The 12328-nt window shown below is 38.3% G+C and overlaps 1 protein-coding gene and 1 long non-coding RNA gene across 2 annotated transcripts in view; one reads left to right on the top strand and one right to left on the bottom strand.

The window, feature by feature from the left end:
- Window positions 1-12328, bottom strand: part of LOC137093476 (uncharacterized) — a 74882-nt gene that overhangs the window by 52060 nt on the left and 10494 nt on the right. The gene's annotated exons all lie outside the window — the stretch shown is intronic.
- On the top strand, window positions 10372-12305 carry LOC137093474 (uncharacterized). Its single transcript, XR_010908467.1, has 3 exons — window positions 10372-10450; window positions 11704-11791; window positions 11887-12305. It is a non-coding gene; the product is annotated as an uncharacterized lncRNA (long non-coding RNA).

The following is a 12328-nucleotide window of genomic DNA, read 5'->3' as shown; positions in this document are numbered from 1 at the left end:
AGTGCAGTTTAATGTCAAATTTATACATAGATGAATTTCAAATTATACATTATAATTATAACATTATAATTGGGAAAATACGTTGACCATACAGAACTGACTGCAGGTTGGTATACAGTGAGTGAAAGTGAAATTATGCTGGTCTATGCTTTTTTTTCAGCAGAAGACAATGTGATTTTCAGTTCAAAGGACTTCTTTTGGGAAGATCAGATCATTTTACTGACTTGGATCTTTAAATCATTTAGCAATCACGTCAAGTAGCGCAAACTTTGATAACAACTTCATATTTAAAATAAATAATAAAATAATGATAATAAAAACTATACATATTGCAGGCAAAATAACAAATTATGAGAAACAGATGATTCATTTAGGTTATTCTGGTAACGTTAGGCCTTGTTCATACTTTTGTCACGTGAGAGCCGCATAGACTAACGTCATGACTAACGTTAGTACAGCAATGAAACAGACAGATATTAATATTTTATCACCATTTATTTAGCAGTTAGTAATTATCAAAAATCACGTGACAAATGTATGAAAGAGAGGTGAACTAACGATAATCAACTTGAATTCCTAACGTTATGTCACTTACAAAATCCTTCAGGCAATGGCAAAAGTTTTGAATTGACAAAATAACTAATGTTTGATAGCTAACAATTGTAGCTTTCATTAGCTAACGTTTTAATATCACATAACATGCAGTAAGTTACTCCAACTGAATATAACGAAGCAATCCCCAAAACGAAGCAATATTTTTTTTATTAAATCTTACCTTAACTTTCTTTGCCGTTTTCCACCGTCAAATCTCCAAACAATAATCCCCCTCTGCAGCTCCGTCTTTTGGGCGCCTTTTCCGCGGCTATTTTTTAAATTTAAAGGGCCGGAAATAGGAACTCGAACCAGTTGATTTTAAATATATATATATATATATATATATATATATATATATATATATATATATATATATATATATATATATATATATATATATATATATATATATATATATATATTATATTATATTTTATATATATATATATATATATATATATATATATATATATATATATATATATATATATATATATATATATATATTTTAGCAAGGGATAAAAAATGTTTTTTGTAATGAAAGCATAACAAAAAAAAAAGGGTTGAAAAAAGTTGGCTTCAAAATAACAATAAAATGTTCTCATAGCAGGTTTTGCTGATTTGTCATTCATTTAGCCTACTCTTAAATGCATATCTCAATTAATATACTGACAGGTTATAGGACAGGACATATATGATATAGATAATATTCAATATTTAAGTCAATATTTAGCAAAAATGAAAGACAAATTGAGTATTTTATTTATAATAATTTAGAATATCAGGGTCACTTGAAGCGGTTTATAAGATGACACTGCCTTAGTTCCATACATTTACAGGTGAAGGTGATTTCAACAAGGCTGTTTCTGGATATTTATAACATTGTTAATCCTGCATTCCAATCAACAAATCATATTTCAGTGACAAGCTTAAAGTTTATGTCAAGTTTATGTTTAAATGCAGGGTTTGGTGCTAGTTATTTACCTATCATTTCCCTCTGGGTTAGGTTAGGGTTAGGGGGTTAGGACTATGTTTCATGACAGGAATTGTGTTCCAGGATAAATATATACATATGTTGACCCAGGAATATGTCCTGCTTAAAATCATGACAAAGATTTTCACATACAGCAACTCAAAATGTATCTCAGCCAAATATTCAAGTCAGGAACATTATAAACAGTTCACAAATTTGACCTGTTGCAAACAATTCATAATCAGACACACACACACACACACACACACACACACACGCACACACGTTGGTCTATGTGGTTTACAGGGACTCTCCATAGGCGTAATGGTTTTTATACTGTACAAACCGTATTTTCTATCCCCTTACACTGCCCCTGCCCCTAAACCTACCCATCACAGGAAACATTCTGCATTTTTACTTTCTCAAAAAAACATCATTTAGTATGTTTTTAAGGCCATTCGAATTATGAGGACATTTGATATGTCCTCATAAACCACATTTATAGTGTAATACCAGTGTCATACCCATGTAGTTATACAAATTTGTGTCCTCATAAACCACATAAACAGGCTCACGCACACACACACACACACACACACACACACACATTTTCAACCTACTGTAGCTGTCTGTGTGTACACAGTATACACACAAACATGATTTTTATACTGTAAAAACTGTATATTGTATCACCCTACACTAAACCTACCCCTAAAACTTCTACCCTTCACAGAAATCTAAACTTTTTTTTTAAATTTCAAAAAGCATAATTTGTAATTTAGTTTTCTTCATAGAGACCAAAAACATCCCCACATGGACAAGGATTTCAAATATTGCCATTTTTGTGTCCCCATAACATAGGGTTTACCTAGACCACACACACACACATTGTTTTTTGTGTGAATTGTGGGGACTTTCCATAAGCGTAATGGATTTTACACTGTACATTATATCCCCCTACTCTGCCCCTACCACTAATCACAGGAAACATGCTACAGTTTTACATTTTCAAAAAACATAGTATGTTTATGAATCCGTTTACATTGTGGGGACCGCTGGCTGGTGATCTCAGGTTTATATGACATTGTTTGGTCCCTACAATATAATATAAACAAGTACACACACACACACACACACACACACACACATTGCCCCTAAACCTACCCATCACAGGAAACATTCTGCATTTTTATTTTCTCAACAAAAAAAAAAAACTCATCCTGTATGATTTATAAGCATTTTGAAAAATGGGGTCATGGGTAATGTGCTCATATTTCACCCTCTCCCACATGTGTCATACCCATGTCATAATACACATTTAATCAGTGTCCTGATATTTAACAAAAACATGCCCACACACACACACCTCACACACACACACACATACAGACACACACACACAATTAAAGTTATGTACTTTTTTTTATCACAAGGCAGGCCAATCCACAACTGATATAGTCTTTTTGTCCAGATTAAACTGTACAATTAAGAGTTGCATCCTATCAAACATAGCCCAATTTCGTTACAAAGTATTATGCCATATTTTCAAATGTGGGCATTTTTAGCTATACATCTAAATTAACTGTAATTATATTTATGGCATATTTTCCATGTCAACTAGCCTAGAAATCTAGACACACCCTAGCGGCAGCAAATCTAATCTGCCGCGAGTGTCGTCTAGCAACTCTCAATACCCTTCTGAGCTGTAAACGCCAAACTCTGGTCAGGCCAATCACATCGTGTATAGAGTTGGTGGGCGGGGCTTAAAATAATGACGCCAGAGTTGCGCTTGCGTGCTTCTAGTAAACACAGAAGCTGGCGAACGGCGGTCTTTCGAATCAGCTTTGACCGCGACTCTGGAAGACTTGGAGTTAAGCTTTTCTCTGAGAAAAGAACAAAGAACAGCACTGAAGTCATTCTTAAGAAGGGATGATGTGTTCGGAGTTTAGCCGATCGGATACGGCGAATGTTTAATCTATCAACGAGCTCTGCTTCACCTTCGTTGCTCTGGTTGGTTGTAGCGCTATCCTATCGCGTGCAGAGGGAGTTTGACAGACAGCCATTTATCCGCCCCTCTGATTGAGCTGCCAATTATGAGTTTCCAGACCAAACATCTTGATGTGGGTCTGGCTTGTCAGGCTACATGTCAACTGTACTGTATATTTGGCAAACATGGCTGTAAATGTTATTAACTATTAACAGGCTCACACCCTGGTTAGCCAGTGCTGACTTTGCTGTACATTTACCAAATGTGGCCCAAATTTGGTGTAATGTATTCAGGCCATACTTGCTATGCCATGTCTGGGCCACTTTAGGTTCACATTCAGATTTGCCAGTGATTACTGTCCCTCACCTTTGCCAAAACTGCCCCAGATATGTTTTAACATAATTGGGCCTCATTTGCTGCACTATTTATGGGCCAGTTTAGGTTTACAGCCTGGTTAGCCAGTGCTGACTTTGCCATATATTTGCCAAATGTGGCCTAAATTTGGTGTAATGTATTCTGGCCATATTGGCTATGCCATGTCTGGGCCACTTTAGGGTGACAATCAGATTTACTGTCCCTATTGGCCAAAACTGGCCAAAAACACATTTGCTGCATAATATGTGGGCCAGTTTAGGCTCACGCTCTGGTTAGCCAGTGCTGACTTTGGCGTACTTTTGCCAAATGTGGCCCAAAGTTGGTGTATTATGTGCAGGCCATATTTGCTATGCCATGTATGGGCCACTTAAGGTTCAAAAATTTGGTGTAATGTATTCGGGCCATATTTGCTATGCCATGTCTGGGCCACTTTAGGTTCAAATTCAGATTCACCAGTAATTACTGTCCCTCACCTTTGCCAAAACTGGCCCAGATATGTTTTAACATAATTGGGCCACATTTGCAGCACTTAATGTGGGCCAGTTTAGGTTTACACCCTGGTTAGCCAGTGTTGACTTTGCCATATATTTTCCAAATCTGGCCCAAATTTGGTGTAATGTATTCGGGCCATATTTGCTATGCCATGTGTGGGCCACCATAGGTTCACATTCAGATTTGTTAGTGATTACTGTCCCTCATCTTCTCCATAACTGGCCCAGATATGTTTTTAAGAAAACTGGGCCACATTTGCTGCATTATATGTGGGCCAGTTTAGGCTCACATCCTGGTTAGCCAGTGCTGACTTTGCTGTACTTTTGCCAAATGTGGCCCAAATTTGGTGTAATGTATTCTGGCCATATTTGCTATGCCATGTGTGGCCCGCTTTAGGTTCATATTCAGATTTGCGAGTGATTTCTATCCCTCACCTTTGCCAAAACTGGCCCAGATATGTTTTAACATAATTGGGCCACATTTGCAGCACTTAATGTGGGCCAGTTTAGGTTCAAGCCCTGGTTGGCCAGTGTTGACTTTGCCATATATTTTCCAAATGTGGCCCAAATTTGGTGTTATGTATTCGGGCCATATTTGCTATGCCATGTCTGGGCCACCATAGGTTCAAATTCAGATTCACCATTAATTACTGTCCCTCACCTTTGCCAAAACTGGCCCAGTTATGTTTTAACATGATTGGGCCACATTTGCAGCACTTAATGTGGGCCAGTTTAGGTTTACACCCTGGTTAGCCAGTGTTGACTTTGCCATATATTTTCCAAATCTGGCCCAAATTTGGTGTAATGTATTCGGCCCATATTTGCTATGCCATGTCAGGGCCACCATAGGTTCACATTCAGATTTGTTAGTGATTACTGTCCCTCACCTTCTCCAAAACTGGCCCAGATATGTTTATAAGAAAACTGGGCCACATTTGCTGCATTATATGTGGGCCAGTTTGGGCTCACATCCTGGTTAGCCAGTGCTGATATTGCTGTACTTTTGCCAAATGTGGCCCAAATTTGGTGTAATGTATTCAGGCATAGCAATGCCATGTGTGGCCCACTTTAGGTTCATATTCAGATTTGCGAGTGATTTCTATCCCTCACCTTTGCCAAAACTGGCCCAGATATTTTTTTAAGAAAACTGGGCCACATTTGCTGCATTATATGTGGGCCAGTTTAGGCTCATATCCTGGTTAGCCAGTGCTGACTTTGCTGTACTTTTGCCAAATGTGGCCCAAATTTGGTGTAATGTATTCGGGCCATATTTGCTATGCCATGTGTGGCCCACTTTAGGTTCATATTCAGATTTACAAGGCATTTCTATCCCTCACCTTTACCAAAACTGGCCCAGATATGTTTTAACATAATTGGGCCACATTTGCAGCACTTAATGTGGGCCAGTTTAGGCTCACATCCTGGTTAGCCAGTGCTGACTTTGCTGTACTTTTGCCAAATGTGGCCCAAATTTGATGTAATGTATTCGGGCCATATTTGCTATGCCATGTGTGTCCCACTTTGGGTTCATATTCAGATTTGCGAGTGATTACTATCCCTCACCTTTGCCAAAACTGGCCCAGATATGTTTTAACATAATTGGGCCACATTTGCAGCACTTAATGTGGGCCAGTTTAGGTTCAAGCCCTGGTTGGCCAGTGTTGACTTTGCCATATATTTTCCAAATGTGGCCCAAATTGGGTGTAATGTATTCGGGCCATATTTGCTATGCCATGTCTGGGCCACTTTAGGTTCAAATTCAGATTTGCGAGTGATTTCTATCCCTCACCTTTGCCAAAACTGGCCCAGATATGTTTTAACATAATTGGGCCACATTTGCAGCACTTAATGTGGGCCAGTTTAGGTTCACACCCTGGTTAGCCAGTGTTGACTTTGCCATATATTTTCCAAATGTGGCCCAAATTTGGTGTAATGTATTCGGGCCATATTTGCTATGCCATGTCTGGGCCACTTTAGGTTCAAATTCAGATTCACCAGTAATTACTGTCCCTCACCTTTGCCAAAATTGGCCCAGATATGTTTTAACATAATTGGGCCACATTTGCAGCACTTAATGTGGGCCAGTTTAGGTTTACACCCTGGTTAGCCAGTGTTGACTTTGCCATATATTTTCCAAATCTGGCCCAAATTTGGTGTAATGTATTCGGCCCATATTTGCTATGCCATGTCTGGGCCACCATAGGTTCACATTCAGATTTGTTAGTGATTACTGTCCCTCACCTTCTCCAAAACTGGCCCAGATATGTTTTTAAGAAAACTGGGCCACATTTGCTGCATTATATGTGGGCCAGTTTAGGCTCACATCCTGGTTAGCCAGTGCTGACTTTGCTGTACTTTTGCCAAATGTGGCCCAAATTTGGTGTAATGTATTCGGCCCATATTTGCTATGCCATGTGTGGCCCACTTTAGGTTCATATTCAGATTTGTGAGTGATTTCTATCCCTCACCTTTGCCAAAACTGGCCTAGATATGTTTTTAAGAAAACTGGGCCACATTTGCTGCATTATGTGTGGGCCAGTTTAGGCTCACATTCTGGTTAGCCAGTGTTGACTTTGCCATATATTTGCCAAATGTGGCCCAAATTTGATGTAATGTATTCAGGCCATATTTGCTATGCCATGTGTGGGCCACTTTAGGTTCACATTCAGATTGGTTAGTGATTACTGTCCCTCATCTTTGCCAAAACTGGCCCAGATATTTTTTAAGAAAACTGGTCCACATTTGTTGCATTATATGTGGGCCAGTTTAGGTTCACACCCTGGTTGGCCAGTGCTGACTTTGCCATAAATTTGCCAAATGTGGCCCAAATTTGGTGTAATGTGTTCGAGCCATATTTGCTATGCCATATGTGGCCCACTTTAGGTTCACATTCAGATTTGAAAGTGATTACTATCTCTCACCTTTGCCAAAACTGGCCCAGATAGGTTTTACCATAATCGGGCCTCATCTGCTGCACTCAATGTGGGCCAGTTTAGGTGTACACCCTGGTTAGCCAGTGCTGGCTTTGCCATATATTTGCCAAATGTGGCCCAAATTTGATGTAATGTATTCGGGCCATATTTGCTATACCATGTGTGGGCCACCTTAGGTTCACATTCAGATTTGTTCGTGATTACTGTCCCTCACCTTTGCCAAAACTGGTCCAGATATGTTTTAACATAATTGGGCCTCATTCGCTGCACTTAATGTGGGCCAGTTTAGGTTCACTCCCTGGTTAGCCAGTGCTGACTTTGCCATATATTTTCCAAATGTGGCCCAAATTTGCTGTGATGTATTCGGCCCATATTTGCTCTGCCATGTGTGGGCCACAATAGGTTCACATTCAGATTCGTCAGTGATCAATGTCCCTCATCTTTGCCAAAACTGGGCCAGGTGTTTTTTACTTAATTGGGCCGCATTTGCTGCATTATATGTGGGCCAGTTTAGGTTTACACCCTGGTTAGCCAGTGCTGACTTTGCCATACATTTGCCAAATGTGGCCCAAATTTTGTATAATGTATCCAGGCCATATTTGCAAATTCCATGTGTGGCCCACTTTAGGTTCATATTCAGATTCGCCAGTGATTACTGTCCCTCACCTTTGCCAAAAATGGCCCAGATAGTTTTTAACATAATTGGGCCTTATTTGCTGCACTATGTGTGGGCCAGTTTAGGCTCACACCCTGGTTAGCCAGTGCTGACTTTGCCATATATTTGCCAAATGTGGCCCAAATTTGATGTAAAGTATTCGGGCCTTATTTTCTTTGCCAAGTGTGGGCCACTTTAGGTTCACATTCAGATTTGCCAGTGATTACTGTCCCTCATATGTGCCAAAACTGGCCCAGATATGTTATAACATAACTGGGCCACATTTGCTGCAACATATGTGGGCCATATTTGGTTTACACCCAGATTAGTCATTGTCGGTTTTGCCAGATTTTTCCCATAGGTGGCCCACATTTGGTTTGTGATATTTGGGCCATATTCATTAATTATCATATGGGCCACTTTAGGCTCATATTCAAATTACACATTGCCATGAGTGCCGCATCTTTGCCTAAAAAGGCCCACATGTGATTTAAAATATTTGGGCCATATTTGCCATTTTACTTGTGGGCCACATCAGGCTCACATACATTTTATCCGGGCCATAAGAAGGCCTGCAGTGCCGCATCATTGCCTGAAGTGGCCCACATCCGCTTGCTATCTGGGGAGCGAGTGAGCTTCCGTGCATCGCGCTCAGACTGCAGAGATGTGCTCGTGTAAAAATCAGGACGCAGCGAATAATTGATCAAAGTGCAGAAAAGTTGCGGTGATTGGTCAAAATTTATGAAAGAAAGTTCGGTCACAAAACGATATTGTTACGTATCCTCAAGCTTTTTTTAGTAGGTATACGGAAATCCTTATCCTTTCCTAGTGGGTATACGGCGTATACCTGCGTATCACGCAGACTACACCACTGAATGTAGCCTATTTATTGACAATAAAGTAGCCTATCATATGAATAATGCAGCTTTTTTAATGTTTAGTATCTTCTGCTCACCAAGGCTGCATTTATTTAATCAAAAATAGTTAAAACAGTAATATTGTGAAATATTATTACAAATTAAAACAGCTTTTTCCCTATGTGATCAAAGCTGCATTTATCATTACTCCAGTCTTCAGTGTCACATGATCCTTCACTAATCACTCTCATATGAGGATTTTATAATCAAGAAACATTTATGATTATTATCTGTGTTGAAAACAGTTGTGCTGCTTTAAAATGTTTTGGAAACCATGCTACATTTATTTTTTCAGGATTCTTTGATGAATAGAAAGTTCAATGGACAGCATTTATTTGCATTTTTTAAAATCAATTATTATCTTTTGTAATATTAACAATATCACTTTTGATCAATTAAATGCATGTCTGATCAATAAAAGTATTAATTTCTCTCTTTTTTAATTTTACTACAAATGTTTAGATGGTTTCCACAAAATGTAAGCATCACCATGAGCAGCACAACTGATAATAATCATAAATGTGTGTTGATCATCAGATCCACATATGAGAGTGATTAGTGAAGGATCATGTGACACTGAAGACTGGGGTAATGATGATAAATTCAGCTTTGATCACAGGAATAAATTGCATTTTACTATATATTCTTTGAGCCCTGCACAGGCCCTGCACAATCCTATGACACACTCCTGCAGTCATTAAAATAGTTCAGCTTTGTTTGTAATGTCCAAGTAGTTATATTTTGTTTAGATTCTTTATTAAAGTTAATTTAGAAAAATGTTTGTATAATTTGTTTGTTTGTTAATTTTTTTTTTTTTAAAGTGACAACCAAGCAGTCAGCGGCCGAGAGTGGGTATGAGTTTAGGGGTGTAAAAAAAGTCAGGGTCCGTAGGGCTCTAATGCGTCGTCAATCTGGCAACACTGATCACACATGTAGCTTACATTTACATTCCAATAAAGGTTATTGATAACATTACTTATAGGCAACTAGTCATCATATCTTCCGCTTCAGGAAACACATGTTAATGCTCAAGAGTACACATATGGTATATGTCCATTGTACTAAAATGCATTCATTTTCAATGGGTATATATGCGGCTGAAACAGGTAGCCAGTGCCTCCCAAATTTTTCAACATTAACATTTTAATATAACATTATAGTCATTATGGCCTTTAGAAAAAGGTTTTTGTGAATGACTCAATGACTCACTTATTAAGGCGATCACTTGCTGCCCCCCTATTGGCGGTTATGTTTAAAAGTACACAGCAAATTACTGAGGGATAAAAACCTGGTGTTGGGCATCTAGTGATAAAATCTGGTGTTAATTTACAAATATTATATGCTTTATCACTTGTTTAGTGTTAAAGCACAGTGTTTCCTTTGGGTGATAAAGCACAGTGTTTCCTTTGGGTGTTAACAATCAACATCTGCACATGTGCAGAGCATTTTAAATTTCCCCCAGCTCATCCTTCGGTCTCTCCATCTTTATGGATTTCCCTGCACACACAACGGTTACAAGGACAAGGTATAGTATAGTATTATTATCTTATCAACTTGTGATTTATTAATGAGCTTGTATAATGAGTAGCCGATGTGGATGACTTAACTCTTAGCGTTTTTGTTTTGTTTTTTTACCTCAGTTTAAATTTAGCGCGCTTTTGATCCGCCATTCAGTTTAACATAACTGAATAACCCCCACTAACACACTAAATTCGTTAATGGATATGGAGATTGGAGATTTACGTAAGTGACTTAATTTCGTTGTATTAATTTTGTAATAATGTAGCAGCATTAACATTATGTGTCATTTTTTAACTCACTGGACTTGGATAGTTATTTCTTCTCATTTGGCATAACGTTAAGTATCTTTAGGGCTTCCAACCTTTATAAGACCGTTTATATCTTTCACCCCGTAACTACGAGTTAATTCTGGTGTTTTGAAATGTCATTCAAATGAGAAAGCAGACGTTAATCGAATGAATTAATTGCTCTTATTTTTTTTTTTCTTGTGTGACGCCGGGGCTCGATCCCTGGCCGAGCACCCACGGATAGCACGGTCCATCATTGTCGGCGCTGCGCATACTGATCGGCCTGCAACATTTTGCGAGTGAAATGCTCTGTGTGTTCTAGCAATCTTCTCGTTGTACTTTGATAACATACGCCGACCATTCTGTACAGCGCTCCAAAATGTCGAAAACATCGTAGGACACGCTTTTCTTCATGAACTGCTTCAGTCATATAGAAACTCAAGATCAAGTACGAGTGTGCAATCTCGTGGAATGTATACGCCAAAACTCATTTTGGCGTGCATATGATACGCTGTTTTTTGCGTGCATATGATACGCAATTTATGGCGTATTATACATACGAACCCCCCACCCCACTACCCTAAACCTACCCAAGAGAGCGTGTCATATATACGCCATAAAGTGCGTATCATATGCACGCCGAAATGAGTTTTGGCGTATACATTCCACGACATTGCACACTCATACTATTTGACATTTTTCGTCTTATTTTGTATTAGTTGAGCAGACATGCATTAGTGCCCTTCCATGCGCGATTTTTTCTGTACAACTTAGTTCTAGCCTTTTCTAGTTGTAGTATTGTAAATCTGTAACAGTAGTGCTTATGTTTTGAATATAACATTTTCTTGCTATGTGTTGGTATAAAGATAACCTGAAGTAAAACACAAAGTGACCTGATTATTTTGAGTCTTTTAGTTTGCTTTCTGCTTTGGAGGATTTTTGTTTCATGGAATATTGTTTATTTTTGCAGAAGGAAACCACTTAAGGCCACAATCTATGTATGCCCTTGGCATTATTACTCTACAAACCTAAACGATCCTGAAAGGAAGACAGGCTATGTAAGTATCTCTGCTTGTTGATTGAAGATGTTTGAAACTTTATATCTTAGATTTTTTTAATGTGTTTGTTTTAACCAAATGTGTCTCTTTAACAGGAACGATACTATGTGTTTGGATCATTTTGAGGAGCGCTATCAACGCCAAGATCGTGGGATCGATGAATTGGGAAAGCAAGAACTGACAAAATGTAAAAATGCGTACATTGAATGCAATGTAAGTCTCTTTGGATAAAATCATCTGCCAAATGTAAATGTATTAATTTATAAAGGAATAGTATTTTTTATCAGAATGAATTACAAACCAGACAGTTTTTTAACATTAAGGTTGATTTAATATATACAATGTTGAATTTTTGTATTTTCAATTAAAACATTACTTGAGGAATGTTTCTTTGTTTAATCTTGTTTGAAACGCAGTAGAGATTTATCATGGTAAGATGTTATAGCATTGGAGTATAACAAGAAATTGTTTTATTCAATTGTATGTGTGACAACAATGGCTTTACTGTAGCGAATCCCGGCGAAAGCAAGAACTGAC

The sequence above is a fragment of the Pseudorasbora parva genome, chromosome 12 (genome assembly GCF_024679245.1).
Source record: "Pseudorasbora parva isolate DD20220531a chromosome 12, ASM2467924v1, whole genome shotgun sequence".
Classification (NCBI taxonomy): Eukaryota; Metazoa; Chordata; class Actinopteri; order Cypriniformes; family Gobionidae; genus Pseudorasbora; species Pseudorasbora parva.
The sequence above is the reverse complement of the archived record's forward strand: the minus strand, read 5'-3'. Positions and strand labels throughout refer to the sequence as shown.